The sequence below is a fragment of the Phalangium opilio genome, unplaced genomic scaffold (assembly GCF_054372755.1).
Source record: "Phalangium opilio isolate 3A_F unplaced genomic scaffold, DU_Popi_V2 ptg000077l_1, whole genome shotgun sequence".
Taxonomy (NCBI): domain Eukaryota; kingdom Metazoa; phylum Arthropoda; class Arachnida; order Opiliones; family Phalangiidae; genus Phalangium; species Phalangium opilio.
In genome coordinates, this window is record NW_028324185.1 from 468,657 (window position 1) to 491,117 (window position 22,461).

General features: G+C 42.2%; 77 non-coding genes across 77 annotated transcripts; all 77 read left to right on the forward strand.

Annotated features, from left to right (window-relative positions):
• Positions 1-947: 947 nt before the first annotated feature.
• Positions 948-1,020, forward strand: TRNAV-AAC (transfer RNA valine (anticodon AAC)). The gene has a single exon. It is a non-coding gene; the product is annotated as a tRNA-Val (tRNA).
• A 65-nt stretch (positions 1,021-1,085) lies between these two features.
• Positions 1,086-1,158, forward strand: TRNAV-AAC (transfer RNA valine (anticodon AAC)). The gene has a single exon. It is a non-coding gene; the product is annotated as a tRNA-Val (tRNA).
• A 498-nt stretch (positions 1,159-1,656) lies between these two features.
• TRNAF-AAA (transfer RNA phenylalanine (anticodon AAA)) lies at positions 1,657-1,729 on the forward strand. Its single transcript has one exon. It is a non-coding gene; the product is annotated as a tRNA-Phe (tRNA).
• An 84-nt stretch (positions 1,730-1,813) lies between these two features.
• TRNAV-AAC (transfer RNA valine (anticodon AAC)) lies at positions 1,814-1,886 on the forward strand. Its single transcript has one exon. It is a non-coding gene; the product is annotated as a tRNA-Val (tRNA).
• Positions 1,887-1,951: 65 nt separating this feature from the next.
• TRNAV-AAC (transfer RNA valine (anticodon AAC)) lies at positions 1,952-2,024 on the forward strand. The gene has a single exon. It is a non-coding gene; the product is annotated as a tRNA-Val (tRNA).
• A 65-nt stretch (positions 2,025-2,089) lies between these two features.
• Positions 2,090-2,162, forward strand: TRNAV-CAC (transfer RNA valine (anticodon CAC)). Its single transcript has one exon. It is a non-coding gene; the product is annotated as a tRNA-Val (tRNA).
• Positions 2,163-2,679: 517 nt separating this feature from the next.
• On the forward strand, positions 2,680-2,752 carry TRNAF-AAA (transfer RNA phenylalanine (anticodon AAA)). The gene has a single exon. It is a non-coding gene; the product is annotated as a tRNA-Phe (tRNA).
• A 91-nt stretch (positions 2,753-2,843) lies between these two features.
• TRNAV-AAC (transfer RNA valine (anticodon AAC)) lies at positions 2,844-2,916 on the forward strand. The gene has a single exon. It is a non-coding gene; the product is annotated as a tRNA-Val (tRNA).
• Positions 2,917-2,981: 65 nt separating this feature from the next.
• On the forward strand, positions 2,982-3,054 carry TRNAV-AAC (transfer RNA valine (anticodon AAC)). The gene has a single exon. It is a non-coding gene; the product is annotated as a tRNA-Val (tRNA).
• Positions 3,055-3,119: 65 nt separating this feature from the next.
• On the forward strand, positions 3,120-3,192 carry TRNAV-CAC (transfer RNA valine (anticodon CAC)). The gene has a single exon. It is a non-coding gene; the product is annotated as a tRNA-Val (tRNA).
• A 655-nt stretch (positions 3,193-3,847) lies between these two features.
• TRNAV-AAC (transfer RNA valine (anticodon AAC)) lies at positions 3,848-3,920 on the forward strand. Its single transcript has one exon. It is a non-coding gene; the product is annotated as a tRNA-Val (tRNA).
• A 103-nt stretch (positions 3,921-4,023) lies between these two features.
• On the forward strand, positions 4,024-4,096 carry TRNAV-AAC (transfer RNA valine (anticodon AAC)). The gene has a single exon. It is a non-coding gene; the product is annotated as a tRNA-Val (tRNA).
• A 65-nt stretch (positions 4,097-4,161) lies between these two features.
• On the forward strand, positions 4,162-4,234 carry TRNAV-CAC (transfer RNA valine (anticodon CAC)). The gene has a single exon. It is a non-coding gene; the product is annotated as a tRNA-Val (tRNA).
• Positions 4,235-5,460: 1,226 nt separating this feature from the next.
• Positions 5,461-5,533, forward strand: TRNAV-AAC (transfer RNA valine (anticodon AAC)). Its single transcript has one exon. It is a non-coding gene; the product is annotated as a tRNA-Val (tRNA).
• Positions 5,534-5,636: 103 nt separating this feature from the next.
• TRNAV-AAC (transfer RNA valine (anticodon AAC)) lies at positions 5,637-5,709 on the forward strand. Its single transcript has one exon. It is a non-coding gene; the product is annotated as a tRNA-Val (tRNA).
• A 65-nt stretch (positions 5,710-5,774) lies between these two features.
• Positions 5,775-5,847, forward strand: TRNAV-CAC (transfer RNA valine (anticodon CAC)). Its single transcript has one exon. It is a non-coding gene; the product is annotated as a tRNA-Val (tRNA).
• Positions 5,848-6,069: 222 nt separating this feature from the next.
• Positions 6,070-6,142, forward strand: TRNAV-AAC (transfer RNA valine (anticodon AAC)). The gene has a single exon. It is a non-coding gene; the product is annotated as a tRNA-Val (tRNA).
• Positions 6,143-6,207: 65 nt separating this feature from the next.
• TRNAV-AAC (transfer RNA valine (anticodon AAC)) lies at positions 6,208-6,280 on the forward strand. Its single transcript has one exon. It is a non-coding gene; the product is annotated as a tRNA-Val (tRNA).
• A 65-nt stretch (positions 6,281-6,345) lies between these two features.
• TRNAV-CAC (transfer RNA valine (anticodon CAC)) lies at positions 6,346-6,418 on the forward strand. The gene has a single exon. It is a non-coding gene; the product is annotated as a tRNA-Val (tRNA).
• Positions 6,419-6,640: 222 nt separating this feature from the next.
• TRNAV-AAC (transfer RNA valine (anticodon AAC)) lies at positions 6,641-6,713 on the forward strand. Its single transcript has one exon. It is a non-coding gene; the product is annotated as a tRNA-Val (tRNA).
• A 240-nt stretch (positions 6,714-6,953) lies between these two features.
• On the forward strand, positions 6,954-7,026 carry TRNAV-AAC (transfer RNA valine (anticodon AAC)). Its single transcript has one exon. It is a non-coding gene; the product is annotated as a tRNA-Val (tRNA).
• A 65-nt stretch (positions 7,027-7,091) lies between these two features.
• On the forward strand, positions 7,092-7,164 carry TRNAV-AAC (transfer RNA valine (anticodon AAC)). The gene has a single exon. It is a non-coding gene; the product is annotated as a tRNA-Val (tRNA).
• Positions 7,165-7,681: 517 nt separating this feature from the next.
• Positions 7,682-7,754, forward strand: TRNAF-AAA (transfer RNA phenylalanine (anticodon AAA)). The gene has a single exon. It is a non-coding gene; the product is annotated as a tRNA-Phe (tRNA).
• Positions 7,755-7,995: 241 nt separating this feature from the next.
• On the forward strand, positions 7,996-8,068 carry TRNAV-AAC (transfer RNA valine (anticodon AAC)). Its single transcript has one exon. It is a non-coding gene; the product is annotated as a tRNA-Val (tRNA).
• A 65-nt stretch (positions 8,069-8,133) lies between these two features.
• On the forward strand, positions 8,134-8,206 carry TRNAV-AAC (transfer RNA valine (anticodon AAC)). Its single transcript has one exon. It is a non-coding gene; the product is annotated as a tRNA-Val (tRNA).
• Positions 8,207-8,290: 84 nt separating this feature from the next.
• On the forward strand, positions 8,291-8,363 carry TRNAV-AAC (transfer RNA valine (anticodon AAC)). Its single transcript has one exon. It is a non-coding gene; the product is annotated as a tRNA-Val (tRNA).
• A 241-nt stretch (positions 8,364-8,604) lies between these two features.
• Positions 8,605-8,677, forward strand: TRNAV-AAC (transfer RNA valine (anticodon AAC)). Its single transcript has one exon. It is a non-coding gene; the product is annotated as a tRNA-Val (tRNA).
• Positions 8,678-8,742: 65 nt separating this feature from the next.
• TRNAV-AAC (transfer RNA valine (anticodon AAC)) lies at positions 8,743-8,815 on the forward strand. The gene has a single exon. It is a non-coding gene; the product is annotated as a tRNA-Val (tRNA).
• An 84-nt stretch (positions 8,816-8,899) lies between these two features.
• TRNAV-AAC (transfer RNA valine (anticodon AAC)) lies at positions 8,900-8,972 on the forward strand. Its single transcript has one exon. It is a non-coding gene; the product is annotated as a tRNA-Val (tRNA).
• A 241-nt stretch (positions 8,973-9,213) lies between these two features.
• TRNAV-AAC (transfer RNA valine (anticodon AAC)) lies at positions 9,214-9,286 on the forward strand. The gene has a single exon. It is a non-coding gene; the product is annotated as a tRNA-Val (tRNA).
• A 222-nt stretch (positions 9,287-9,508) lies between these two features.
• Positions 9,509-9,581, forward strand: TRNAV-AAC (transfer RNA valine (anticodon AAC)). Its single transcript has one exon. It is a non-coding gene; the product is annotated as a tRNA-Val (tRNA).
• A 103-nt stretch (positions 9,582-9,684) lies between these two features.
• On the forward strand, positions 9,685-9,757 carry TRNAV-AAC (transfer RNA valine (anticodon AAC)). Its single transcript has one exon. It is a non-coding gene; the product is annotated as a tRNA-Val (tRNA).
• Positions 9,758-9,822: 65 nt separating this feature from the next.
• On the forward strand, positions 9,823-9,895 carry TRNAV-CAC (transfer RNA valine (anticodon CAC)). Its single transcript has one exon. It is a non-coding gene; the product is annotated as a tRNA-Val (tRNA).
• A 793-nt stretch (positions 9,896-10,688) lies between these two features.
• TRNAV-AAC (transfer RNA valine (anticodon AAC)) lies at positions 10,689-10,761 on the forward strand. Its single transcript has one exon. It is a non-coding gene; the product is annotated as a tRNA-Val (tRNA).
• A 517-nt stretch (positions 10,762-11,278) lies between these two features.
• Positions 11,279-11,351, forward strand: TRNAF-AAA (transfer RNA phenylalanine (anticodon AAA)). The gene has a single exon. It is a non-coding gene; the product is annotated as a tRNA-Phe (tRNA).
• Positions 11,352-11,592: 241 nt separating this feature from the next.
• On the forward strand, positions 11,593-11,665 carry TRNAV-AAC (transfer RNA valine (anticodon AAC)). Its single transcript has one exon. It is a non-coding gene; the product is annotated as a tRNA-Val (tRNA).
• Positions 11,666-11,730: 65 nt separating this feature from the next.
• Positions 11,731-11,803, forward strand: TRNAV-AAC (transfer RNA valine (anticodon AAC)). Its single transcript has one exon. It is a non-coding gene; the product is annotated as a tRNA-Val (tRNA).
• An 84-nt stretch (positions 11,804-11,887) lies between these two features.
• TRNAV-AAC (transfer RNA valine (anticodon AAC)) lies at positions 11,888-11,960 on the forward strand. The gene has a single exon. It is a non-coding gene; the product is annotated as a tRNA-Val (tRNA).
• Positions 11,961-12,201: 241 nt separating this feature from the next.
• On the forward strand, positions 12,202-12,274 carry TRNAV-AAC (transfer RNA valine (anticodon AAC)). The gene has a single exon. It is a non-coding gene; the product is annotated as a tRNA-Val (tRNA).
• A 65-nt stretch (positions 12,275-12,339) lies between these two features.
• On the forward strand, positions 12,340-12,412 carry TRNAV-AAC (transfer RNA valine (anticodon AAC)). Its single transcript has one exon. It is a non-coding gene; the product is annotated as a tRNA-Val (tRNA).
• An 84-nt stretch (positions 12,413-12,496) lies between these two features.
• Positions 12,497-12,569, forward strand: TRNAV-AAC (transfer RNA valine (anticodon AAC)). Its single transcript has one exon. It is a non-coding gene; the product is annotated as a tRNA-Val (tRNA).
• Positions 12,570-12,810: 241 nt separating this feature from the next.
• TRNAV-AAC (transfer RNA valine (anticodon AAC)) lies at positions 12,811-12,883 on the forward strand. The gene has a single exon. It is a non-coding gene; the product is annotated as a tRNA-Val (tRNA).
• Positions 12,884-13,105: 222 nt separating this feature from the next.
• TRNAV-AAC (transfer RNA valine (anticodon AAC)) lies at positions 13,106-13,178 on the forward strand. Its single transcript has one exon. It is a non-coding gene; the product is annotated as a tRNA-Val (tRNA).
• A 103-nt stretch (positions 13,179-13,281) lies between these two features.
• TRNAV-AAC (transfer RNA valine (anticodon AAC)) lies at positions 13,282-13,354 on the forward strand. Its single transcript has one exon. It is a non-coding gene; the product is annotated as a tRNA-Val (tRNA).
• A 65-nt stretch (positions 13,355-13,419) lies between these two features.
• Positions 13,420-13,492, forward strand: TRNAV-CAC (transfer RNA valine (anticodon CAC)). The gene has a single exon. It is a non-coding gene; the product is annotated as a tRNA-Val (tRNA).
• A 931-nt stretch (positions 13,493-14,423) lies between these two features.
• Positions 14,424-14,496, forward strand: TRNAF-AAA (transfer RNA phenylalanine (anticodon AAA)). The gene has a single exon. It is a non-coding gene; the product is annotated as a tRNA-Phe (tRNA).
• Positions 14,497-14,580: 84 nt separating this feature from the next.
• TRNAV-AAC (transfer RNA valine (anticodon AAC)) lies at positions 14,581-14,653 on the forward strand. Its single transcript has one exon. It is a non-coding gene; the product is annotated as a tRNA-Val (tRNA).
• Positions 14,654-14,894: 241 nt separating this feature from the next.
• TRNAV-AAC (transfer RNA valine (anticodon AAC)) lies at positions 14,895-14,967 on the forward strand. Its single transcript has one exon. It is a non-coding gene; the product is annotated as a tRNA-Val (tRNA).
• A 65-nt stretch (positions 14,968-15,032) lies between these two features.
• Positions 15,033-15,105, forward strand: TRNAV-CAC (transfer RNA valine (anticodon CAC)). The gene has a single exon. It is a non-coding gene; the product is annotated as a tRNA-Val (tRNA).
• A 379-nt stretch (positions 15,106-15,484) lies between these two features.
• Positions 15,485-15,557, forward strand: TRNAV-AAC (transfer RNA valine (anticodon AAC)). The gene has a single exon. It is a non-coding gene; the product is annotated as a tRNA-Val (tRNA).
• Positions 15,558-15,622: 65 nt separating this feature from the next.
• Positions 15,623-15,695, forward strand: TRNAV-AAC (transfer RNA valine (anticodon AAC)). The gene has a single exon. It is a non-coding gene; the product is annotated as a tRNA-Val (tRNA).
• Positions 15,696-15,760: 65 nt separating this feature from the next.
• On the forward strand, positions 15,761-15,833 carry TRNAV-CAC (transfer RNA valine (anticodon CAC)). The gene has a single exon. It is a non-coding gene; the product is annotated as a tRNA-Val (tRNA).
• A 222-nt stretch (positions 15,834-16,055) lies between these two features.
• TRNAV-AAC (transfer RNA valine (anticodon AAC)) lies at positions 16,056-16,128 on the forward strand. The gene has a single exon. It is a non-coding gene; the product is annotated as a tRNA-Val (tRNA).
• A 240-nt stretch (positions 16,129-16,368) lies between these two features.
• TRNAV-AAC (transfer RNA valine (anticodon AAC)) lies at positions 16,369-16,441 on the forward strand. Its single transcript has one exon. It is a non-coding gene; the product is annotated as a tRNA-Val (tRNA).
• A 65-nt stretch (positions 16,442-16,506) lies between these two features.
• Positions 16,507-16,579, forward strand: TRNAV-AAC (transfer RNA valine (anticodon AAC)). The gene has a single exon. It is a non-coding gene; the product is annotated as a tRNA-Val (tRNA).
• A 65-nt stretch (positions 16,580-16,644) lies between these two features.
• On the forward strand, positions 16,645-16,717 carry TRNAV-CAC (transfer RNA valine (anticodon CAC)). Its single transcript has one exon. It is a non-coding gene; the product is annotated as a tRNA-Val (tRNA).
• A 517-nt stretch (positions 16,718-17,234) lies between these two features.
• On the forward strand, positions 17,235-17,307 carry TRNAV-CAC (transfer RNA valine (anticodon CAC)). Its single transcript has one exon. It is a non-coding gene; the product is annotated as a tRNA-Val (tRNA).
• A 222-nt stretch (positions 17,308-17,529) lies between these two features.
• On the forward strand, positions 17,530-17,602 carry TRNAV-AAC (transfer RNA valine (anticodon AAC)). Its single transcript has one exon. It is a non-coding gene; the product is annotated as a tRNA-Val (tRNA).
• A 240-nt stretch (positions 17,603-17,842) lies between these two features.
• Positions 17,843-17,915, forward strand: TRNAV-AAC (transfer RNA valine (anticodon AAC)). The gene has a single exon. It is a non-coding gene; the product is annotated as a tRNA-Val (tRNA).
• Positions 17,916-17,980: 65 nt separating this feature from the next.
• Positions 17,981-18,053, forward strand: TRNAV-AAC (transfer RNA valine (anticodon AAC)). The gene has a single exon. It is a non-coding gene; the product is annotated as a tRNA-Val (tRNA).
• A 65-nt stretch (positions 18,054-18,118) lies between these two features.
• On the forward strand, positions 18,119-18,191 carry TRNAV-CAC (transfer RNA valine (anticodon CAC)). The gene has a single exon. It is a non-coding gene; the product is annotated as a tRNA-Val (tRNA).
• A 517-nt stretch (positions 18,192-18,708) lies between these two features.
• On the forward strand, positions 18,709-18,781 carry TRNAF-AAA (transfer RNA phenylalanine (anticodon AAA)). Its single transcript has one exon. It is a non-coding gene; the product is annotated as a tRNA-Phe (tRNA).
• A 241-nt stretch (positions 18,782-19,022) lies between these two features.
• On the forward strand, positions 19,023-19,095 carry TRNAV-AAC (transfer RNA valine (anticodon AAC)). The gene has a single exon. It is a non-coding gene; the product is annotated as a tRNA-Val (tRNA).
• A 65-nt stretch (positions 19,096-19,160) lies between these two features.
• On the forward strand, positions 19,161-19,233 carry TRNAV-AAC (transfer RNA valine (anticodon AAC)). Its single transcript has one exon. It is a non-coding gene; the product is annotated as a tRNA-Val (tRNA).
• Positions 19,234-19,298: 65 nt separating this feature from the next.
• TRNAV-CAC (transfer RNA valine (anticodon CAC)) lies at positions 19,299-19,371 on the forward strand. Its single transcript has one exon. It is a non-coding gene; the product is annotated as a tRNA-Val (tRNA).
• A 222-nt stretch (positions 19,372-19,593) lies between these two features.
• On the forward strand, positions 19,594-19,666 carry TRNAV-AAC (transfer RNA valine (anticodon AAC)). Its single transcript has one exon. It is a non-coding gene; the product is annotated as a tRNA-Val (tRNA).
• An 84-nt stretch (positions 19,667-19,750) lies between these two features.
• TRNAV-AAC (transfer RNA valine (anticodon AAC)) lies at positions 19,751-19,823 on the forward strand. Its single transcript has one exon. It is a non-coding gene; the product is annotated as a tRNA-Val (tRNA).
• A 65-nt stretch (positions 19,824-19,888) lies between these two features.
• TRNAV-AAC (transfer RNA valine (anticodon AAC)) lies at positions 19,889-19,961 on the forward strand. The gene has a single exon. It is a non-coding gene; the product is annotated as a tRNA-Val (tRNA).
• A 65-nt stretch (positions 19,962-20,026) lies between these two features.
• TRNAV-CAC (transfer RNA valine (anticodon CAC)) lies at positions 20,027-20,099 on the forward strand. The gene has a single exon. It is a non-coding gene; the product is annotated as a tRNA-Val (tRNA).
• An 84-nt stretch (positions 20,100-20,183) lies between these two features.
• TRNAV-AAC (transfer RNA valine (anticodon AAC)) lies at positions 20,184-20,256 on the forward strand. The gene has a single exon. It is a non-coding gene; the product is annotated as a tRNA-Val (tRNA).
• A 65-nt stretch (positions 20,257-20,321) lies between these two features.
• Positions 20,322-20,394, forward strand: TRNAV-AAC (transfer RNA valine (anticodon AAC)). Its single transcript has one exon. It is a non-coding gene; the product is annotated as a tRNA-Val (tRNA).
• A 65-nt stretch (positions 20,395-20,459) lies between these two features.
• On the forward strand, positions 20,460-20,532 carry TRNAV-CAC (transfer RNA valine (anticodon CAC)). Its single transcript has one exon. It is a non-coding gene; the product is annotated as a tRNA-Val (tRNA).
• A 222-nt stretch (positions 20,533-20,754) lies between these two features.
• On the forward strand, positions 20,755-20,827 carry TRNAV-AAC (transfer RNA valine (anticodon AAC)). Its single transcript has one exon. It is a non-coding gene; the product is annotated as a tRNA-Val (tRNA).
• Positions 20,828-21,325: 498 nt separating this feature from the next.
• Positions 21,326-21,398, forward strand: TRNAF-AAA (transfer RNA phenylalanine (anticodon AAA)). The gene has a single exon. It is a non-coding gene; the product is annotated as a tRNA-Phe (tRNA).
• Positions 21,399-21,915: 517 nt separating this feature from the next.
• Positions 21,916-21,988, forward strand: TRNAF-AAA (transfer RNA phenylalanine (anticodon AAA)). Its single transcript has one exon. It is a non-coding gene; the product is annotated as a tRNA-Phe (tRNA).
• Positions 21,989-22,210: 222 nt separating this feature from the next.
• On the forward strand, positions 22,211-22,283 carry TRNAV-AAC (transfer RNA valine (anticodon AAC)). Its single transcript has one exon. It is a non-coding gene; the product is annotated as a tRNA-Val (tRNA).
• A 65-nt stretch (positions 22,284-22,348) lies between these two features.
• On the forward strand, positions 22,349-22,421 carry TRNAV-AAC (transfer RNA valine (anticodon AAC)). The gene has a single exon. It is a non-coding gene; the product is annotated as a tRNA-Val (tRNA).
• Positions 22,422-22,461: the final 40 nt, after the last annotated feature.

Consider the following 22,461-nt stretch of genomic DNA (forward strand, 5'->3'; position numbering starts at 1 on the left):
TCTTTTGCACTCATAATCACCTGGTGGTATTTCTAACTTGTAAGTAAACCAATTAGCATCATCGTCGATAGAGGGTGCCATGGTTAAAAATCTATCATAACCCTGAGTAACATTATCCCAAACTGGTGGTAAAACCACTTCAGCCAAACCAACCTTCCAGTTTGATAAGAGTTTAATAGGTTGCGGTAACTTCACCTTAAAAGATGATTGGTTGTTCTCGGGGAAATCGTCCATAGACGCATTACTGGGCAAAGTGACGTAAAACGAGTCTTCCATAATTAAGAGATTTGAAGAATACTGAGTCAGAATGGTGAAAGAGTGAAGGTTTTATAGTCGGGGTAGTAGTATTTAACCATTTCACCCCCAGCGGCGCGCTGCGGCGCGGTTTCTCCCCCATGTTGAATAATGTTAACAGTAAATTTGAACTTATATGCGTATTTTTCTTAAATGAATCTCAAATATTACATTTGTGTATTATTTATCACATAGTTAAGAAGAAGAAATTGAAGTACTTATATTTAGACGTAAAGATATTGTGGTACAAATACCTACGACATTTTTTGATCACTGATTGGCTAAAAAAATTAATTCGACTCGAATCTTACAAGCTACATAATTCAGGAAGTAAATATATCTCGAACGTCGCTTAAATAAACATGAAGGAGCAAAGGTTATTATAGATAGTCGACTAAGATCCTTTCGGTGTTGTTGTTTTACATATAAAGTGCATACTTTATAGTCGGGGAAAATATCTACACCGGGGAGGTGGGCTCGCTAACACGACACTTGTTTATTTTGGGGGCGTGGTTGTTTACTTTTCTCTTAAAGTACAGGGTTTAACTACTCGAGACCTGGTAGATACATGTTTTGACCATCGTGATTGAGCATAAAAATAAGCTAGATCTCTTGAAAAACTCAGAATTACTACGTATCTATGGTGTAGTTACGTATCTATGGTGTAGTGGTTATCACGTCCGCCTAACACGCGGAAGGTCCCAGGTTCGAGACCTGGTAGATACATGTTTTGACCATAGTGATTGGGCATAAAAATAAGCTAGGTCTCTTGAAAAACTCAGAATTACTACGTATCTATGGTGTAGTGGTTATCACGTCCGCCTAACACGCGGAAGGTCCCAGGTTCGAGACCTGGTAGATACATGTTTTGACCATAGTGATTGGGCATAAAAATAAGCTAGATCTCTTGAAAAACCCAGAATTACTACGTATCTATGGTGTAGTGGTTATCACGTCCGCCAAACACGCGGTAGGTCCCAGGTTCGAGACCTGGTAGATACATGTTTTGACCATAGTGATTGGGCATACAAATAAGCTAGATCTCTTGAAAAACTCTGAATTACTACGTATCTGTGGTGTAGTTACGTATCTATGGTGTAGTGGTTATCACGTCCGCCTAACACGCGGAAGGTCCCAGGTTCGAGACCTGGAAGATACATGTTTTTACCATCGTGATTGGGCATAAAAGTAAGCTAGATGTTTTAGAAAAATCAGTTTGACCATGTTTATATGGTGTTGTGGTTATCACGTCCGTTTCACACGCGGAAGGTCCCAGGTTCGAGCCCTGGTAGATACATGTTTTGACCACCTTGATTGAGCATAAAAATAAGCTAGATCTCTTTAAAAACCCAGAATTACTACGTATCTATGGTGTAGTGGTTATCACGTCCGCCAAAAACGCGGAAGGTCCCAGGTTCGAGACCTGGTAGATACATGTTTTGACCATCGTGATTGAGCATAAAAATAAGCTAGATCTCTTGAAAAACTCAGAATTACTACGTATCTATGGTGTAGTTACGTATCTATGGTGTAGTGGTTATCACGTCCGCCTAACACGCGGAAGGTCCCAGGTTCGAGACCTGGTAGATACATGTTTTGACCATAGTGATTGGGCATAAAAATAAGCTAGGTCTCTTGAAAAACTCAGAATTACTACGTATCTATGGTGTAGTGGTTATCACGTCCGCCTAACACGCGGAAGGTCCCAGGTTCGAGACCTGGTAGATGCATGTTTTGACCATAGTGATTGGGCATAAAAATAAGCTAGATCTCTTGAAAAACCCAGAATTACTACGTATCTATGGTGTAGTGGTTATCACGTCCGCTTCACACGCGGAAGGTCCCAGGTTCGAGCCCTGTTAGATACATGTTTTGACCATCGTGATTGAGCATAAAAATAAACTAGATCTCTTGAAAAACCCAGAATTACTACGTATCTATGCTGTAGTTACGTATCTATGGTGTAGTGGTTATCACGTCCGCCAAACACGCGATAGGTCCCAGGTTAAAGACCTAGTAGATACATGTTTTGACCATAGTGATTGGGCATAAAAATAAGCTAGATCTCTTGAAAAACTCAGAATTACTACGTATCTGTGGTGTAGTTACGTATCTATGGTGTATTGGTTATCACGTCCGCCTAACACGCGGAAGGTCCCAGGTTCGAGACCGGGAAGATACATGTTTTTACCATCGTGATTGGGCATAAAAATAAGCTAGATGTTTTAGAAAAATCAGTGTGATCTTGTTTATATGGTGTTGTGGTTATCACGTCCGCTTCACACGCGGAAGGTCCCAGGTTCGAGCCCTGGTAGATACAAGTTTTGACCATCGTGATTGGGCATAAAAATAAGCTAGATCTCTTGAAAAACCCAGAATTACTACGCATCAATGGTGTAGTGGTTATCACGTCCGCCAAAAACGCGGAAGGTCCCAGGTTCGAGACCTGGTAGATACATGATACATGTTTTGACCATCGTGATTGAGCATAAAAATAAGCTAGATCTCTTGAAAAACTCAGAATTACTACGTATCTATGGTGTAGTTACGTATCTATGGTGTAGTGGTTATCACGTCCGCCTAACACGCGGAAGGTCCCAGGTTCGAGACCTGGTAGATACATGTTTTGACCATAGTGATTGGGCATAAAAATAAGCTAGGTCTCTTGAAAGACTCAGAATTACTACGTATCTATGGTGTAGTGGTTATCACGTCCGCCTAACACGCGGAAGGTCCCAGGTTCGAGACCTGGTAGATACATGTTTTGACCATAGTGATTGGGCATAAAAATAAGCTAGATCTCTTGAAAAACCCAGAATTACTACGTATCTATGGTGTAGTGGTTATCACGTCCGCTTCACACGCGGAAGGTCCCAGGTTCGAGCCCTCGTAGATACAAGTTTTGACCATCGTGATTGGGCATAAAAATAAGCTAGATCTCTTGAAAAACCCAGAATTACTATGCATCAAGGGTGTAGTGGTTATCACGTCCGCCAAACACGCGGTAGGTCCCAGGTTCGAGACCTGGTAGATACATGTTTTGACCATAGTGATTGGGCATACAAATAAGCTAGATCTCTTGAAAAACTCTGAATTACTACGTATCTGTGGTGTAGTTACGTATCTATGGTGTAGTGGTTATCACGTCCGCCTAACACGCGGAAGGTCCCAGGTTCGAGACCTGTAAGATACATGTTTTTACCATCGTGATTGGGCATAAAAGTAAGCTAGATGTTTTAGAATAATCAGTTTGATCATGTTTATATGGTGTTGTGGTTATCACGTCCGTTTCACACGCGGAAGGTCCCAGGTTCGAGCCCTGGTAGATACATGTTTCGACCATCTTGATTGAGCATAAAAATAAGCTAGATCTCTTTAAAAACTCAGAATTTCTACGTATCTATGGTGTAGTGGTTATCACCTCCGCCTAACACGCGGAAGGTCCCAGGTTCGAGACCTGGTAGATGCATGTTTTGACCATAGTGATTGGGCATAAAAATAAGCTAGATCTCTTGAAAAACTCAGAATTACTACGTATCTATGGTGTAGTTACGTATCTATGGTGTAGTGGTTATCACGTCCGCCTAACACGCGGAAGGTCCCAGGTTCGAGACCTGGTAGATACATGTTTTGACCATCGTGATTGAGCATAAAAATAAGCTAGATCTCTTGAAAAACTCAGAATTACTACGTATCTATGGTGTAGTTACGTATCTATGGTGTAGTTACGTATCTATGGTGTAGTGGTTATCACGTCCGCCTAACACGCGGAAGGTCTCAGGTTCGAGACCTGGTAGATACATGTTTTGACCATAGTGATTGGGCATAAAAATAAGCTAGATCTCTTGAAAAACCCAGAATTACTACGTATCTATGGTGTAGTGGTTATCACGTCCGCTTCACACGTGGAAGGTCCCAGGTTCGAGCCCTGGTAGATACAAGTTTTGACCATCGTGATTGGGCATAAAAATAAGCTAGATCTCTTCAAAAACCCAGAATTACTATGCATCAATGGTGTAGTGGTTATCACGTCCGCCTAACACACGGAAGGTCCCAGGTTCGAGACCTGGTAGGTACATGTTTTGACCATCGTGATTGAGCATAAAAATAAACTAGATCTCTTGAAAAACCCAGAATTACTACGTATCTATGCTGTAGTTACGTATCTATGGTGTAGTGGTTATCACGTCCGCCAAACACGCGATAGGTCCCAGGTTAAAGACCTGGTAGATACATGTTTTGACCATAGTGATTGGGCATAAAAATAAGCTAGATGTTTTAGAAAAATCAGTGTGATCATGTTTATATGGTGTTGTGGTTATCACGTCCGCTTCACACGCGGAAGGTCCCAGGTTCGAGCCCTGGTAGCTACAAGTTTTGACCATCGTTATTGGGCATAAAAATAAGCTAGATCTCTTCAAAAACCCAGAATTACTATGCATCAATGGTGTAGTGGCTATCACGTCCGCCTAACACACGGAAGGTCCCAGGTTCGAGACCTGGTAGGTACATGTTTTGACCATCGTGATTGAGCATAAAAATAAACTAGATCTCTGGAAAAACCCAGAATTACTACGTATCTATGCTGTAGTTACGTATCTATGGTGTAGTGGTTATCACGTCCGCCAAACACGCGATAGGTCCCAGGTTAAAGACCTGGTAGATACATGTTTTGACCATAGTGATTGGGCATAAAAATAAGCTAGATGTTTTAGAAAAATCAGTGTGGTCATGTTTATATGGTGTTGTGGTTATCACGTCCGCTTCACACGCGGAAGGTCCCAGGTTCGAGCCCTGGTAGATACAAGTTTTGACCATCGTTATTGGGCATAAAAATAAGCTAGATCTCTTGAAAAACCCTGAATTACTACGCATCAATGGTGTAGTGGTTATCACGTCCGCCTAACACGCGGAAGGTCCCAGGTTCGAGACCTGGTAGATACATGTTTTTACCATCGTGATTGGGCATAAAAATAAGCTAGATGTTTTGGAAAAATCATTGTGATCATGTATCTATGGTGTTGTGGTTATCACGTCTGCCTAACACGCGGAAGGTCCCAGGTTCGAGACCTGGTAGATACATGTTTTGACCATCGTGATTGAGCATAAAAATAAGCTAGATCTCTTGAAAAACTCAGAATTACTACGTATCTATGGTGTAGTTACGTATCTATGGTGTAGTGGTTATCACGTCCGCCTAACACGCGGAAGGTCCCAGGTTCGAGACCTGGTAGATACATGTTTTGACCATCGTGATTGAGCATAAAAATAAGCTAGATCTCTTGAAAAACTCAGAATTACTAAGTATCTATGGTGTAGTTACGTATCTTTGGTGTAGTTACGTATCTATGGTGTAGTGGTTATCACGTCCGCCTAACACGCGGAAGGTCCCAGGTTCGAGACCTGGTAGATACATGTTTTGACCATAGTGATTGGGCATAAAAATAAGCTAGATCTCTTGAAAAACCCAGAATTACTACGTATCTATGGTGTAGTGGTTATCACGTCCGCTTCACACGCGGAAGGTCCCAGGTTCGAGCCCTGGTAGATACAAGTTTTGACCATCGTGATTGGGCATAAAAATAAGCTACATCTCTTCAAAAACCCAGAATTACTATGCATCAATGGTGTAGTGGTTATCACGTCCGCCTAACACACGGAAGGTCCCAGGTTCGAGACCTGGTAGGTACATGTTTTGACCATCGTGATTGAGCATAAAAATAAACTAGATCTCTTGAAAAACTCAGAATTACTACGTATCTATGGTGTAGTTACGTATCTATGGTGTAGTGGTTATTACGTCCGCCTAACACGCGGAAGGTCCCAGGTTCGAGACCTGGTAGATACATGTTTTGACCATAGTGATTGGCCATAAAAATAAGCTAGGTCTCTTGAAAAACTCAGAATTACTACGTATCTATGGTGTAGTGGTTATCACGTTCGCCTAACACGCGGAAGGTCCCAGGTTCGAGACCTGGTAGATACATGTTTTGACCATAGTGATTGGGCATAAAAATAAGCTAGATCTCTTGAAAAACCCAGAATTACTACGTATCTATGGTGTAGTGGTTATCACGTCCGCTTCACACGCGGAAGGTCCCAGGTTCGAGCCCTGGTAGATACAAGTTTTGACCATCGTGATTTGGCATAAAAATAAGCTAGATCTCTTGAAAAACCCAAAATTACTACGCATCAATGGTGTAGTGGTTATCACGTCCGCCTAACACGCGGAAGGTCCCAGGTTCGTGACCTGGTAGATACATGTTTTGACCATCGTGATTGAGCATAAAAATAAGCTAGATCTCTTTAAAAACTCAGAATTACTACGTATCTATGGTGTAGTTACGTATCTATGGTGTAGTGGTTATCACGTCCGCCTAACACGCGGAAGGGCCCAGGTTCGAGACCTGGTAGATACATGTTTTTACCATAGTGATTAGGCATACAAATAAGCTAGATCTCTTGAAAAACTCTGAATTACTACGTATCTGTGGTGTAGTTACGTATCTATGGTGTAGTGGTTATCACGTCCGCCAAACACGCAAAGGTCCCAGGCTCGAGACCTGGTAGATACATGTTTTGACCATAGTGATTGGGCATAAAAATAAGCTAGATCTCTTGAAAAACTCAGAATTACTACGTATCTATGGTGTAGTTACGTATCTATGGTGTAGTGGTTATCACGTCCGCTTAACACGCGGAAGGTCCCAGGTTCGAGACCTGGTAGATACATGTTTTGACCATAGTGATTGACCATAAAAATAAGCTAGGTCTCTTGAAAAACTCAGAATTACTACGTATCTATGGTGTAGTGGTTATCACGTCCGCCTAACACGCGGAAGGTCCCAGGTTCGAGACCTGGTAGATACATGTTTTGACCATAGTGATTGGGCATAAAAATAAGCTAGATCTCTTGAAAAACCCAGAATTACTACGTATGTACGGTGTAGTTACGTATCGATGGTGTAGTGGTTATCACGTCCGCCTAACACACGGAAGGTCCCAGGTTCGAGACCTGGTAGGTACATGTTTTGACCATCGTGATTGAGCATAAAAATAAACTAGATCTCTTGAAAAACCCAGAATTACTACGTATCTATGCTGTAGTTACGTATCTATGGTGTAGTGGTTATCACGTCCGCCAAACACGCGATAGGTCCCAGGTTAAAGACCTGGTAGATACATGTTTTGACCATAGTGATTGGGCATAAAAATAAGCTAGATGTTTTAGAAAAATCAGTGTGATCATGTTTATATGGTGTTGTGGTTATCACGTCCGCTTCACACGCGGAAGGTCCCAGGTTCGAGCCCTGGTAGATACAAGTTTTGACCATCGTTATTGGGCATAAAAATAAGCTAGATCTCTTGAAAAACCCTGAATTACTACGCATCAATGGTGTAGTGGTTATCACGTCCGCCTAAAACGCGGAAGGTCCCAGGTTCGAGACCTGGTAGATACATGTTTTGACCATCGTGATTGAGCATAAAAATAAGCTAGATCTCTTGAGAAACTCAGAATTACTACGTATCTATGGTGTAGTTACGTATCTATGGTGTAGTGGTTATCACGTCAGCCTAACACGTGGAAGGTCCCAGGTTCGAGACCTGGTAGATACATGTTTTGACCATAGTGATTGGGCATAAAAATAAGCTAGATCTCTTGAAAAACTCAGAATTACTACGTATCTATGGTGTAGTTACGTATCTATGGTGTAGTGGTTATTACGTCCGCCTAACACGCGGAAGGTCCCAGGTTCGAGACCTGGTAGATACATGTTTTGACCATAGTGATTGGCCATAAAAATAAGCTAGGTCTCTTGAAAAACTCAGAATTACTACGTATCTATGGTGTAGTGGTTATCACGTCCGCCTAACACGCGGAAGGTCCCAGGTTCGAGACCTGGTAGATACATGTTTTGACCATCGTGATTGAGCATAAAAATAAGCTAGATCTCTTTAAAAACTCAGAATTACTACGTATCTATGGTGTAGTTACGTATCTATGGTGTAGTGGTTATCACGTCCGCCTAACACGCGGAAGGGCCCAGGTTCGAGACCTGGTAGATACATGTTTTTACCATAGTGATTAGGCATACAAATAAGCTAGATCTCTTGAGAAACTCAGAATTACTACGTATCTATGGTGTAGTTACGTATCTATGGTGTAGTGGTTATCACGTCAGCCTAACACGTGGAAGGTCCCAGGTTCGAGACCTGGTAGATACATGTTTTGACCATAGTGATTGGGCATAAAAATAAGCTAGATCTCTTGAAAAACTCAGAATTACTACGTATCTATGGTGTAGTTACGTATCTATGGTGTAGTGGTTATTACGTCCGCCTAACACGCGGAAGGTCCCAGGTTCGAGACCTGGTAGATACATGTTTTGACCATAGTGATTGGCCATAAAAATAAGCTAGGTCTCTTGAAAAACTCAGAATTACTACGTATCTATGGTGTAGTGGTTATCACGTCCGCCTAACACGCGGAAGGTCCCAGGTTCGAGACCTGGTAGATACATGTTTTGACCATCGTGATTGAGCATAAAAATAAGCTAGATCTCTTTAAAAACTCAGAATTACTACGTATCTATGGTGTAGTTACGTATCTATGGTGTAGTGGTTATCACGTCCGCCTAACACGCGGAAGGGCCCAGGTTCGAGACCTGGTAGATACATGTTTTTACCATAGTGATTAGGCATACAAATAAGCTAGATCTCTTGAAAAACTCTGAATTACTACGTATCTGTGGTGTAGTTACGTATCTATGGTGTAGTGGTTATCACGTCCGCCAAACACGCGGAAGGTCCCAGGCTCGAGACCTGGTAGATACATGTTTTGACCATAGTGATTGGGCATAAAAATAAGCTAGATCTCTTGAAAAACTCAGAATTACTACGTATCTATGGTGTAGTTACGTATCTATGGTGTAGTGGTTATCACGTCCGCTTAACACGCGGAAGGTCCCAGGTTCGAGCCCTGGTAGATACATGTTTCGACCATCTTGATTGAGCATAAAAATAAGCTAGATCTCTTTAAAAACTCAGAATTTCTACGTATCTATGGTGTAGTGGTTATCACCTCCGCCTAACACGCGGAAGGTCCCAGGTTCGAGACCTGGTAGATGCATGTTTTGACCATAGTGATTGGGCATAAAAATAAGCTAGATCTCTTGAAAAACTCAGAATTACTACGTATCTATGGTGTAGTTACGTATCTATGGTGTAGTGGTTATCACGTCCGCCTAACACGCGGAAGGTCCCAGGTTCGAGACCTGGTAGATACATGTTTTGACCATCGTGATTGAGCATAAAAATAAGCTAGATCTCTTGAAAAACTCAGAATTACTACGTATCTATGGTGTAGTTACGTATCTATGGTGTAGTTACGTATCTATGGTGTAGTGGTTATCACGTCCGCCTAACACGCGGAAGGTCTCAGGTTCGAGACCTGGTAGATACATGTTTTGACCATAGTGATTGGGCATAAAAATAAGCTAGATCTCTTGAAAAACCCAGAATTACTACGTATCTATGGTGTAGTGGTTATCACGTCCGCTTCACACGTGGAAGGTCCCAGGTTCGAGCCCTGGTAGATACAAGTTTTGACCATCGTGATTGGGCATAAAAATAAGCTAGATCTCTTCAAAAACCCAGAATTACTATGCATCAATGGTGTAGTGGTTATCACGTCCGCCTAACACACGGAAGGTCCCAGGTTCGAGACCTGGTAGGTACATGTTTTGACCATCGTGATTGAGCATAAAAATAAACTAGATCTCTTGAAAAACCCAGAATTACTACGTATCTATGCTGTAGTTACGTATCTATGGTGTAGTGGTTATCACGTCCGCCAAACACGCGATAGGTCCCAGGTTAAAGACCTGGTAGATACATGTTTTGACCATAGTGATTGGGCATAAAAATAAGCTAGATGTTTTAGAAAAATCAGTGTGATCATGTTTATATGGTGTTGTGGTTATCACGTCCGCTTCACACGCGGAAGGTCCCAGGTTCGAGCCCTGGTAGCTACAAGTTTTGACCATCGTTATTGGGCATAAAAATAAGCTAGATCTCTTCAAAAACCCAGAATTACTATGCATCAATGGTGTAGTGGCTATCACGTCCGCCTAACACACGGAAGGTCCCAGGTTCGAGACCTGGTAGGTACATGTTTTGACCATAGTGATTGGGCATAAAAATAAGCTAGATCTCTTGAAAAACTCAGAATTACTACGTATCTATGGTGTAGTTACGTATCTATGATGTAGTGGTTATCACGTCCGCTTAACACGCGGAAGGTCCCAGGTTCGAGACCTGGTAGATACATGTTTTGACCATAGTGATTGACCATAAAAATAAGCTAGGTCTCTTGAAAAACTCAGAATTACTACGTATCTATGGTGTAGTGGTTATCACGTCCGCCTAACACGCGGAAGGTCCCAGGTTCGAGACCTGGTAGATACATGTTTTGACCATAGTGATTGGGCATAAAAATAAGCTAGATCTCTTGAAAAACCCAGAATTACTACGTATGTACGGTGTAGTTACGTATCGATGGTGTAGTGGTTATCACGTCCGCCTAACACACGGAAGGTCCCAGGTTCGAGACCTGGTAGGTACATGTTTTGACCATCGTGATTGAGCATAAAAATAAACTAGATCTCTTGAAAAACCCAGAATTACTACGTATCTATGCTGTAGTTACGTATCTATGGTGTAGTGGTTATCACGTCCGCCAAACACGCGATAGGTCCCAGGTTAAAGACCTGGTAGATACATGTTTTGACCATAGTGATTGGGCATAAAAATAAGCTAGATGTTTTAGAAAAATCAGTGTGATCATGTTTATATGGTGTTGTGGTTATCACGTCCGCTTCACACGCGGAAGGTCCCAGGTTCGAGCCCTGGTAGATACAAGTTTTGACCATCGTTATTGGGCATAAAAATAAGCTAGATCTCTTGAAAAACCCTGAATTACTACGCATCAATGGTGTAGTGGTTATCACGTCCGCCTAAAACGCGGAAGGTCCCAGGTTCGAGACCTGGTAGATACATGTTTTGACCATCGTGATTGAGCATAAAAATAAGCTAGATCTCTTGAGAAACTCAGAATTACTACGTATCTATGGTGTAGTTACGTATCTATGGTGTAGTGGTTATCACGTCAGCCTAACACGTGGAAGGTCCCAGGTTCGAGACCTGGTAGATACATGTTTTGACCATAGTGATTGGGCATAAAAATAAGCTAGATCTCTTGAAAAACTCAGAATTACTACGTATCTATGGTGTAGTTACGTATCTATGGTGTAGTGGTTATTACGTCCGCCTAACACGCGGAAGGTCCCAGGTTCGAGACCTGGTAGATACATGTTTTGACCATAGTGATTGGCCATAAAAATAAGCTAGGTCTCTTGAAAAACTCAGAATTACTACGTATCTATGGTGTAGTGGTTATCACGTCCGCCTAACACGCGGAAGGTCCCAGGTTCGAGACCTGGTAGATACATGTTTTGACCATCGTGATTGAGCATAAAAATAAGCTAGATCTCTTTAAAAACTCAGAATTACTACGTATCTATGGTGTAGTTACGTATCTATGGTGTAGTGGTTATCACGTCCGCCTAACACGCGGAAGGGCCCAGGTTCGAGACCTGGTAGATACATGTTTTTACCATAGTGATTAGGCATACAAATAAGCTAGATCTCTTGAGAAACTCAGAATTACTACGTATCTATGGTGTAGTTACGTATCTATGGTGTAGTGGTTATCACGTCAGCCTAACACGTGGAAGGTCCCAGGTTCGAGACCTGGTAGATACATGTTTTGACCATAGTGATTGGGCATAAAAATAAGCTAGATCTCTTGAAAAACTCAGAATTACTACGTATCTATGGTGTAGTTACGTATCTATGGTGTAGTGGTTATTACGTCCGCCTAACACGCGGAAGGTCCCAGGTTCGAGACCTGGTAGATACATGTTTTGACCATAGTGATTGGCCATAAAAATAAGCTAGGTCTCTTGAAAAACTCAGAATTACTACGTATCTATGGTGTAGTGGTTATCACGTCCGCCTAACACGCGGAAGGTCCCAGGTTCGAGACCTGGTAGATACATGTTTTGACCATCGTGATTGAGCATAAAAATAAGCTAGATCTCTTTAAAAACTCAGAATTACTACGTATCTATGGTGTAGTTACGTATCTATGGTGTAGTGGTTATCACGTCCGCCTAACACGCGGAAGGGCCCAGGTTCGAGACCTGGTAGATACATGTTTTTACCATAGTGATTAGGCATACAAATAAGCTAGATCTCTTGAAAAACTCTGAATTACTACGTATCTGTGGTGTAGTTACGTATCTATGGTGTAGTGGTTATCACGTCCGCCAAACACGCGGAAGGTCCCAGGCTCGAGACCTGGTAGATACATGTTTTGACCATAGTGATTGGGCATAAAAATAAGCTAGATCTCTTGAAAAACTCAGAATTACTACGTATCTATGGTGTAGTTACGTATCTATGGTGTAGTGGTTATCACGTCCGCTTAACACGCGGAAGGTCCCAGGTTCGAGCCCTGGTAGATACATGTTTCGACCATCTTGATTGAGCATAAAAATAAGCTAGATCTCTTTAAAAACTCAGAATTTCTACGTATCTATGGTGTAGTGGTTATCACCTCCGCCTAACACGCGGAAGGTCCCAGGTTCGAGACCTGGTAGATGCATGTTTTGACCATAGTGATTGGGCATAAAAATAAGCTAGATCTCTTGAAAAACTCAGAATTACTACGTATCTATGGTGTAGTTACGTATCTATGGTGTAGTGGTTATCACGTCCGCCTAACACGCGGAAGGTCCCAGGTTCGAGACCTGGTAGATACATGTTTTGACCATCGTGATTGAGCATAAAAATAAGCTAGATCTCTTGAAAAACTCAGAATTACTACGTATCTATGGTGTAGTTACGTATCTATGGTGTAGTTACGTATCTATGGTGTAGTGGTTATCACGTCCGCCTAACACGCGGAAGGTCTCAGGTTCGAGACCTGGTAGATACATGTTTTGACCATAGTGATTGGGCATAAAAATAAGCTAGATCTCTTGAAAAACCCAGAATTACTACGTATCTATGGTGTAGTGGTTATCACGTCCGCTTCACACGTGGAAGGTCCCAGGTTCGAGCCCTGGTAGATAAAAGTTTTGACCATCGTGATTGGGCATAAAAATAAGCTAGATCTCTTCAAAAACCCAGAATTACTATGCATCAATGGTGTAGTGGTTATCACGTCCGCCTAACACACGGAAGGTCCCAGGTTCGAGACCTGGTAGGTACATGTTTTGACCATCGTGATTGAGCATAAAAATAAACTAGATCTCTTGAAAAACCCAGAATTACTACGTATCTATGCTGTAGTTACGTATCTATGGTGTAGTGGTTATCACGTCCGCCAAACACGCGATAGGTCCCAGGTTAAAGACCTGGTAGATACATGTTTTGACCATAGTGATTGGGCATAAAAATAAGCTAGATGTTTTAGAAAAATCAGTGTGATCATGTTTATATGGTGTTGTGGTTATCACGTCCGCTTCACACGCGGAAGGTCCCAGGTTCGAGCCCTGGTAGCTACAAGTTTTGACCATCGTTATTGGGCATAAAAATAAGCTAGATCTCTTCAAAAACCCAGAATTACTATGCATCAATGGTGTAGTGGCTATCACGTCCGCCTAACACACGGAAGGTCCCAGGTTCGAGACCTGGTAGGTACATGTTTTGACCATCGTGATTGAGCATAAAAATAAACTAGATCTCTGGAAAAACCCAGAATTACTACGTATCTATGCTGTAGTTACGTATCTATGGTGTAGTGGTTATCACGTCCGCCAAACACGCGATAGGTCCCAGGTTAAAGACCTGGTAGATACATGTTTTGACCATAGTGATTGGGCATAAAAATAAGCTAGATGTTTTAGAAAAATCAGTGTGGTCATGTTTATATGGTGTTGTGGTTATCACGTCCGCTTCACACGCGGAAGGTCCCAGGTTCGAGCCCTGGTAGATACAAGTTTTGACCATCGTTATTGGGCATAAAAATAAGCTAGATCTCTTGAAAAACCCTGAATTACTACGCATCAATGGTGTAGTGGTTATCACGTCCGCCTAAACCGCGGAAGGTCCCAGGTTCGAGACCTGGTAGATACATGTTTTGACCATCGTGATTGAGCATAAAAATAAGCTAGATCTCTTGAAAAACTCAGAATTACTACGTATCTATGGTGTAGTTTCGTATCTATGGTGTAGTGGTTATCACGTCCGCCTAACACGCGGAAGGTCCCAGGTTCGAGACCTGGTAGATACATGTTTTTACCATCGTGATTGGGCATAAAAATAAGCTAGATGTTTTGGAAAAATCATTGTGATCATGTATCTATGGTGTTGTGGTTATCACGTCTGCCTAACACGCGGAAGGTCCCAGGTTCGAGACCTGGTAGATACATGTTTTGACCATCGTGATTGAGCATAAAAATAAGCTAGATCTCTTGAAAAACTCAGAATTACTACGTATCTATGGTGTAGTTACGTATCTTTGGTGTAGTTACGTATCTATGGTGTAGTGGTTATCACGTCCGCCTAACACGCGGAAGGTCCCAGGTTCGAGACCTGGTAGATACATGTTTTGACCATAGTGATTGGGCATAAAAATAAGCTAGATCTCTTGAAAAACCCAGAATTACTACGTATCTATGGTGTAGTGGTTATCACGTCCGCTTCACACGCGGAAGGTCCCAGGTTCGAGCCCTGGTAGATACAAGTTTTGACCATCGTGATTGGGCATAAAAATAAGCTACATCTCTTCAAAAACCCAGAATTACTATGCATCAATGGTGTAGTGGTTATCACGTCCGCCTAACACACGGAAGGTCCCAGGTTCGAGACCTGGTAGGTACATGTTTTGACCATCGTGATTGAGCATAAAAATAAACTAGATCTCTTGAAAAACCCAGAATTACTACGTATCTATGCTGTAGTTACGTATCTATGGTGTAGTGGTTATCACGTCAGCCTAACACGTGGAAGGTCCCATGTTCGAGACCTGGTAGATACATGTTTTGACCATAGTGATTGGGCATAAAAATAAGCTAGATCTCTTGAAAAACTCAGAATTACTACGTATCTATGGTGTAGTTACGTATCTATGGTGTAGTGGTTATTACGTCCGCCTAACACGCGGAAGGTCCCAGGTTCGAGACCTGGTAGATACATGTTTTGACCATAGTGATTGGCCATAAAAATAAGCTAGGTCTCTTGAAAAACTCAGAATTACTACGTATCTATGGTGTAGTGGTTATCACGTTCGCCTAACACGCGGAAGGTCCCAGGTTCGAGACCTGGTAGATACATGTTTTGACCATAGTGATTGGGCATAAAAATAAGCTAGATCTCTTGAAAAACCCAGAATTACTACGTATCTATGGTGTAGTGGTTATCACGTCCGCTTCACACGCGGAAGGTCCCAGGTTCGAGCCCTGGTAGATACAAGTTTTGACCATCGTGATTTGGCATAAAAATAAGCTAGATCTCTTGAAAAACCCAAAATTACTACGCATCAATGGTGTAGTGGTTATCACGTCCGCCTAACACGCGGAAGGTCCCAGGTTCGTGACCTGGTAGATACATGTTTTGACCATCGTGATTGAGCATAAAAATAAGCTAGATCTCTTTAAAAACTCAGAATTACTACGTATCTATGGTGTAGTTACGTATCTATGGTGTAGTGGTTATCACGTCCGCCTAACACGCGGAAGGGCCCAGGTTCGAGACCTGGTAGATACATGTTTTTACCATAGTGATTAGGCATACAAATAAGCTAGATCTCTTGAAAAACTCTGAATTACTACGTATCTGTGGTGTAGTTACGTATCTATGGTGTAGTGGTTATCACGTCCGCCAAACACGCAAAGGTCCCAGGCTCGAGACCTGGTAGATACATGTTTTGACCATAGTGATTGGGCATAAAAATAAGCTAGATCTCTTGAAAAACTCAGAATTACTACGTATCTATGGTGTAGTTACGTATCTATGGTGTAGTGGTTATCACGTCCGCTTAACACGCGGAAGGTCCCAGGTTCGAGACCTGGTAGATACATGTTTTGACCATAGTGATTGACCATAAAAATAAGCTAGGTCTCTTGAAAAACTCAGAATTACTACGTATCTATGGTGTAGTGGTTATCACGTCCGCCTAACACGCGGAAGGTCCCAGGTTCGAGACCTGGTAGATACATGTTTTGACCATAGTGATTGGGCATAAAAATAAGCTAGATCTCTTGAAAAACCCAGAATTACTACGTATCTATGGTGTAGTGGTTATCACGTCCGCTTCACACGCGGAAGGTCCCAGGTTCGAGCCCTGGTAGATACATGTTTTGACCATAGTGATTGGGCATAAAAATAAGCTAGATCTCTTGAAAAACCCAGAATTACTACGTATGTACGGTGTAGTTACGTATCGATGGTGTAGTGGTTATCACGTCCGCCTAACACACGGAAGGTCCCAGGTTCGAGACCTGGTAGGTACATGTTTTGACCATCGTGATTGAGCATAAAAATAAACTAGATCTCTTGAAAAACCCAGAATTACTACGTATCTATGCTGTAGTTACGTATCTATGGTGTAGTGGTTATCACGTCCGCCAAACACGCGATAGGTCCCAGGTTAAAGACCTGGTAGATACATGTTTTGACCATAGTGATTGGGCATAAAAATAAGCTAGATGTTTTAGAAAAATCAGTGTGATCATGTTTATATGGTGTTGTGGTTATCACGTCCGCTTCACACGCGGAAGGTCCCAGGTTCGAGACCTGGTAGATACATGTTTTGACCATAGTGATTGGGCATAAAAATAAGCTAGATCTCTTGAAAAACCCAGAATTACTACGTATCTATGGTGTAGTGGTTATCACGTCCGCTTCACACGCGGAAGGTCCCAGGTTCGAGCCCTGGTAGATACAAGTTTTGACCATCGTGATTTGGCATAAAAATAAGCTAGATCTCTTGAAAAACCCAAAATTACTACGCATCAATGGTGTAGTGGTTATCACGTCCGCCTAACACGCGGAAGGTCCCAGGTTCGTGACCTGGTAGATACATGTTTTGACCATCGTGATTGAGCATAAAAATAAGCTAGATCTCTTTAAAAACTCAGAATTACTACGTATCTATGGTGTAGTTACGTATCTATGGTGTAGTGGTTATCACGTCCGCCTAACACGCGGAAGGGCCCAGGTTCGAGACCTGGTAGATACATGTTTTTACCATAGTGATTAGGCATACAAATAAGCTAGATCTCTTGAAAAACTCTGAATTACTACGTATCTGTGGTGTAGTTACGTATCTATGGTGTAGTGGTTATCACGTCCGCCAAACACGCAAAGGTCCCAGGCTCGAGACCTGGTAGATACATGTTTTGACCATAGTGATTGGGCATAAAAATAAGCTAGATCTCTTGAAAAACTCAGAATTACTACGTATCTATGGTGTAGTTACGTATCTATGGTGTAGTGGTTATCACGTCCGCTTAACACGCGGAAGGTCCCAGGTTCGAGACCTGGTAGATACATGTTTTGACCATAGTGATTGACCATAAAAATAAGCTAGGTCTCTTGAAAAACTCAGAATTACTACGTATCTATGGTGTAGTGGTTATCACGTCCGCCTAACACGCGGAAGGTCCCAGGTTCGAGACCTGGTAGATACATGTTTTGACCATAGTGATTGGGCATAAAAATAAGCTAGATCTCTTGAAAAACCCAGAATTACTACGTATCTATGGTGTAGTGGTTATCACGTCCGCTTCACACGCGGAAGGTCCCAGGTTCGAGCCCTGGTAGATACATGTTTTGACCATAGTGATTGGGCATAAAAATAAGCTAGATCTCTTGAAAAACCCAGAATTACTACGTATGTACGGTGTAGTTACGTATCGATGGTGTAGTGGTTATCACGTCCGCCTAACACACGGAAGGTCCCAGGTTCGAGACCTGGTAGGTACATGTTTTGACCATCGTGATTGAGCATAAAAATAAACTAGATCTCTTGAAAAACCCAGAATTACTACGTATCTATGCTGTAGTTACGTATCTATGGTGTAGTGGTTATCACGTCCGCCAAACACGCGATAGGTCCCAGGTTAAAGACCTGGTAGATACATGTTTTGACCATAGTGATTGGGCATAAAAATAAGCTAGATGTTTTAGAAAAATCAGTGTGATCATGTTTATATGGTGTTGTGGTTATCACGTCCGCTTCACACGCGGAAGGTCCCAGGTTCGAGCCCTGGTAGATACAAGTTTTGACCATCGTTATTGGGCATAAAAATAAGCTAGATCTCTTGAAAAACCCTGAATTACTACGCATCAATGGTGTAGTGGTTATCACGTCCGCCTAAAACGCGGAAGGTCCCAGGTTCGAGACCTGGTAGATACATGTTTTGACCATCGTGATTGAGCATAAAAATAAGCTAGATCTCTTGAGAAACTCAGAATTACTACGTATCTATGGTGTAGTTACGTATCTATGGTGTAGTGGTTATCACGTCAGCCTAACACGTGGAAGGTCCCAGGTTCGAGACCTGGTAGATACATGTTTTGACCATAGTGATTGGGCATAAAAATAAGCTAGATCTCTTGAAAAACTCAGAATTACTACGTATCTATGGTGTAGTTACGTATCTATGGTGTAGTGGTTATTACGTCCGCCTAACACGCGGAAGGTCCCAGGTTCGAGACCTGGTAGATACATGTTTTGACCATAGTGATTGGCCATAAAAATAAGCTAGGTCTCTTGAAAAACTCAGAATTACTACGTATCTATGGTGTAGTGGTTATCACGTCCGCCTAACACGCGGAAGGTCCCAGGTTCGAGACCTGGTAGATACATGTTTTGACCATAGTGATTGGGCATAAAAATAAGCTAGATCTCTTGAAAAACCCAGAATTACTACGTATCTATGGTGTAGTGGTTATCACGTCCGCTTCACACGCGGAAGGTCCCAGGTTCGAGCCCTGGTAGATACAAGTTTTGACCATCGTGATTGGGCATAAAAATAAGCTAGATCTCTTGAAAAACCCAAAATTACTACGCATCAATGGTGTAGTGGTTATCACGTCCGCCTAACACGCGGAAGGTCCCAGGTTCGAGACCTGGTAGATACATGTTTTGACCATCGTGATTGAGCATAAAAATAAGCTAGATCTCTTTAAAAACTCAGAATTACTACGTATCTATGGTGTAGTTACGTATCTATGGTGTAGTGGTTATCACGTCCGCCTAACACGCGGAAGGGCCCAGGTTCGAGACCTGGTAGATACATGTTTTTACCATAGTGATTAGGCATACAAATAAGCTAGATCTCTTGAAAAACTCAGAATTACTACGTATCTATGGTGTAGTTACGTATCTATGGTGTAGTGGTTATCACGTCCGCTTAACACGCGGAAGGTCCCAGGTTCGAGACCTGGTAGATACATGTTTTGACCATAGTGATTGGCCATAAAAATAAGCTAGGTCTCTTGAAAAACTCAGAATTACTACGTATCTATGGTGTAGTGGTTATCACGTCCGCCTAACACGCGGAAGGTCCCAGGTTCGAGACCTGGTAGATACATGTTTTAACCATAGTGATTGGGCATAAAAATAAGCTAGATCTCTTGAAAAACCCTGAATTACTACGTATCTATGGTGTAGTGGTTATCACGTCCGCTTCACACGCGGAAGGTCCCAGGTTCGAGACCTGGTAGATACATGTTTTGACCATCGTGATTGAGCATAAAAATAAGCTAGATCTCTTGAAAAACTCAGAATTACTACGTATCTATGGTGTAGTTACGTATCTATGGTGTAGTGGTTATCACGTCCGCCTAACACGCGGAAGGTCCCAGGTTCGAGACCTGGTAGATACATGTTTTGACCATAGTGATTGGGCATAAAAATAAGCTAGGTCTCTTGAAAAACTCAGAATTACTACGTATCTATGGTGTAGTGGTTATCACGTCCGCCTAACACGCGGAAGGTCCCAGGTTCGAGACCTGGTAGATACATGTTTTGACCATAGTGATTGGGCATAAAAATAAGCTAGATCTCTTGAAAAACCCAGAATTACTACGTATCTATGGTGTAGTGGTTATCACGTCCGCTTCACACGGGGAAGGTCCCAGGTTCGAGCCCTGGTAGATACAAGTTTTGACCATCGTGATTGGGCATAAAAATAAGCTAGATCTCTTGAAAAACCCGGAATTACTATGCATCAATGGTGTAGTGGTTATCACGTCCGCCAAACACGCGGTAGGTCCCAGGTTCGAGACCTGGTAGATACATGTTTTGACCATAATGATTGGGCATACAAATAAGCTAGATCTCTTGAAAAACTCAGAATTACTACGTATGTATGGTGTAGTTACGTATCTATGGTGTAGTGGTTATCACGTCCGCCTAACACGCGGAAGGTCCCAGGTTCGAGACCTGGTAGATACATGTTTTGACCATAGTGATTGGGCATAAAAATAAGCTAGATCTCTTGAAAAACCCAGAATTACTACGTATCTATGGTGTAGTGGTTATCACGTCCGCCTAACACACGGAAGGTCCCAGGTTCGAGACCTGGTAGGTACATGTTTTGACCATCGTGATTGAGCATAAAAATAAACTAGATCTCTTGAAAAACCCAGAATTACTACGTATCTATGCTGTAGTTACGTATCTATGGTGTAGTGGTTATCACGTCCGCCAAACACGCGATAGGTCCCAGGTTAAAGACCTGGTAGATACATGTTTTGACCATAGTGATTGGGCATAAAAATAAGCTAGATGTTTTAGAAAAATCAGTGTGATTATGTTTATATGGTGTTGTGGTTATCACGTCCGCTTCACACGCGGAAGGTCCCAGGTTCGAGCCCTGGTAGATACAAGTTTTGACCATCGTTATTGGGCATAAAAATAAGCTAGATCTCTTGAAAAACCCTGAATTACTACGCATCAATGGTGTAGTGGTTATCACGTCCGCCTAAAACGCGGAAGGTCCCAGGTTCGAGACCTGGTAGATACATGTTTTGACCATCGTGATTGAGCATAAAAATAAGCTAGATCTCTTGAGAAACTCAGAATTACTACGTATCTATGGTGTAGTTACGTATCTATGGTGTAGTGGTTATCACGTCCGCCTAACACACGGAAGGTCCCAGGTTCGAGACCTGGTAGGTACATGTTTTGACCATCGTGATTGAGCATAAAAATAAACTAGATCTCTTGAAAAACCCAGAATTACTACGTATCTATGCTGTAGTTACGTATCTATGGTGTAGTGGTTATCACGTCCGCCAAACACGCGATAGGTCCCAGGTTAAAGACCTGGTAGATACATGTTTTGACCATAGTGATTGGGCATAAAAATAAGCTAGATGTTTTAGAAAAATCAGTGTGATTATGTTTATATGGTGTTGTGGTTATCACGTCCGCTTCACACGCGGAAGGTCCCAGGTTCGAGCCCTGGTAGATACAAGTTTTGACCATCGTTATTGGGCATAAAAATAAGCTAGATCTCTTGAAAAACCCTGAATTACTACGCATCAATGGTGTAGTGGTTATCACGTCCGCCTAAAACGCGGAAGGTCCCAGGTTCGAGACCTGGTAGATACATGTTTTGACCATCGTGATTGAGCATAAAAATAAGCTAGATCTCTTGAGAAACTCAGAATTACTACGTATCTATGGTGTAGTTACGTATCTATGGTGTAGTGGTTATCACGTCAGCCTAACACGTGGAAGGTCCCAGGTTCGAGACCTGGTAGATACATGTTTTGACCATAGTGATTGGGCATAAAAATAAGCTAGATCTCTTGAAAAACTCAGAATTACTACGTATCTATGGTGTAGTGGTTATTACGTCCGCCTAACACGCGGAAGGTCCCAGGTTCGAGACCTGGTAGATACATGTTTTGACCATAGTGATTGGCCATAAAAATAAGCTAGGTCTCTTGAAAAACTCAGAATTACTACGTATCTATGGTGTAGTGGTTATCACGTCCGCCTAACACGCGGAAGGTCCCAGGTTCGAGACCTGGTAGATACATGTTTTGACCATAGTGATTGGGCATAAAAATAAGCTAGAT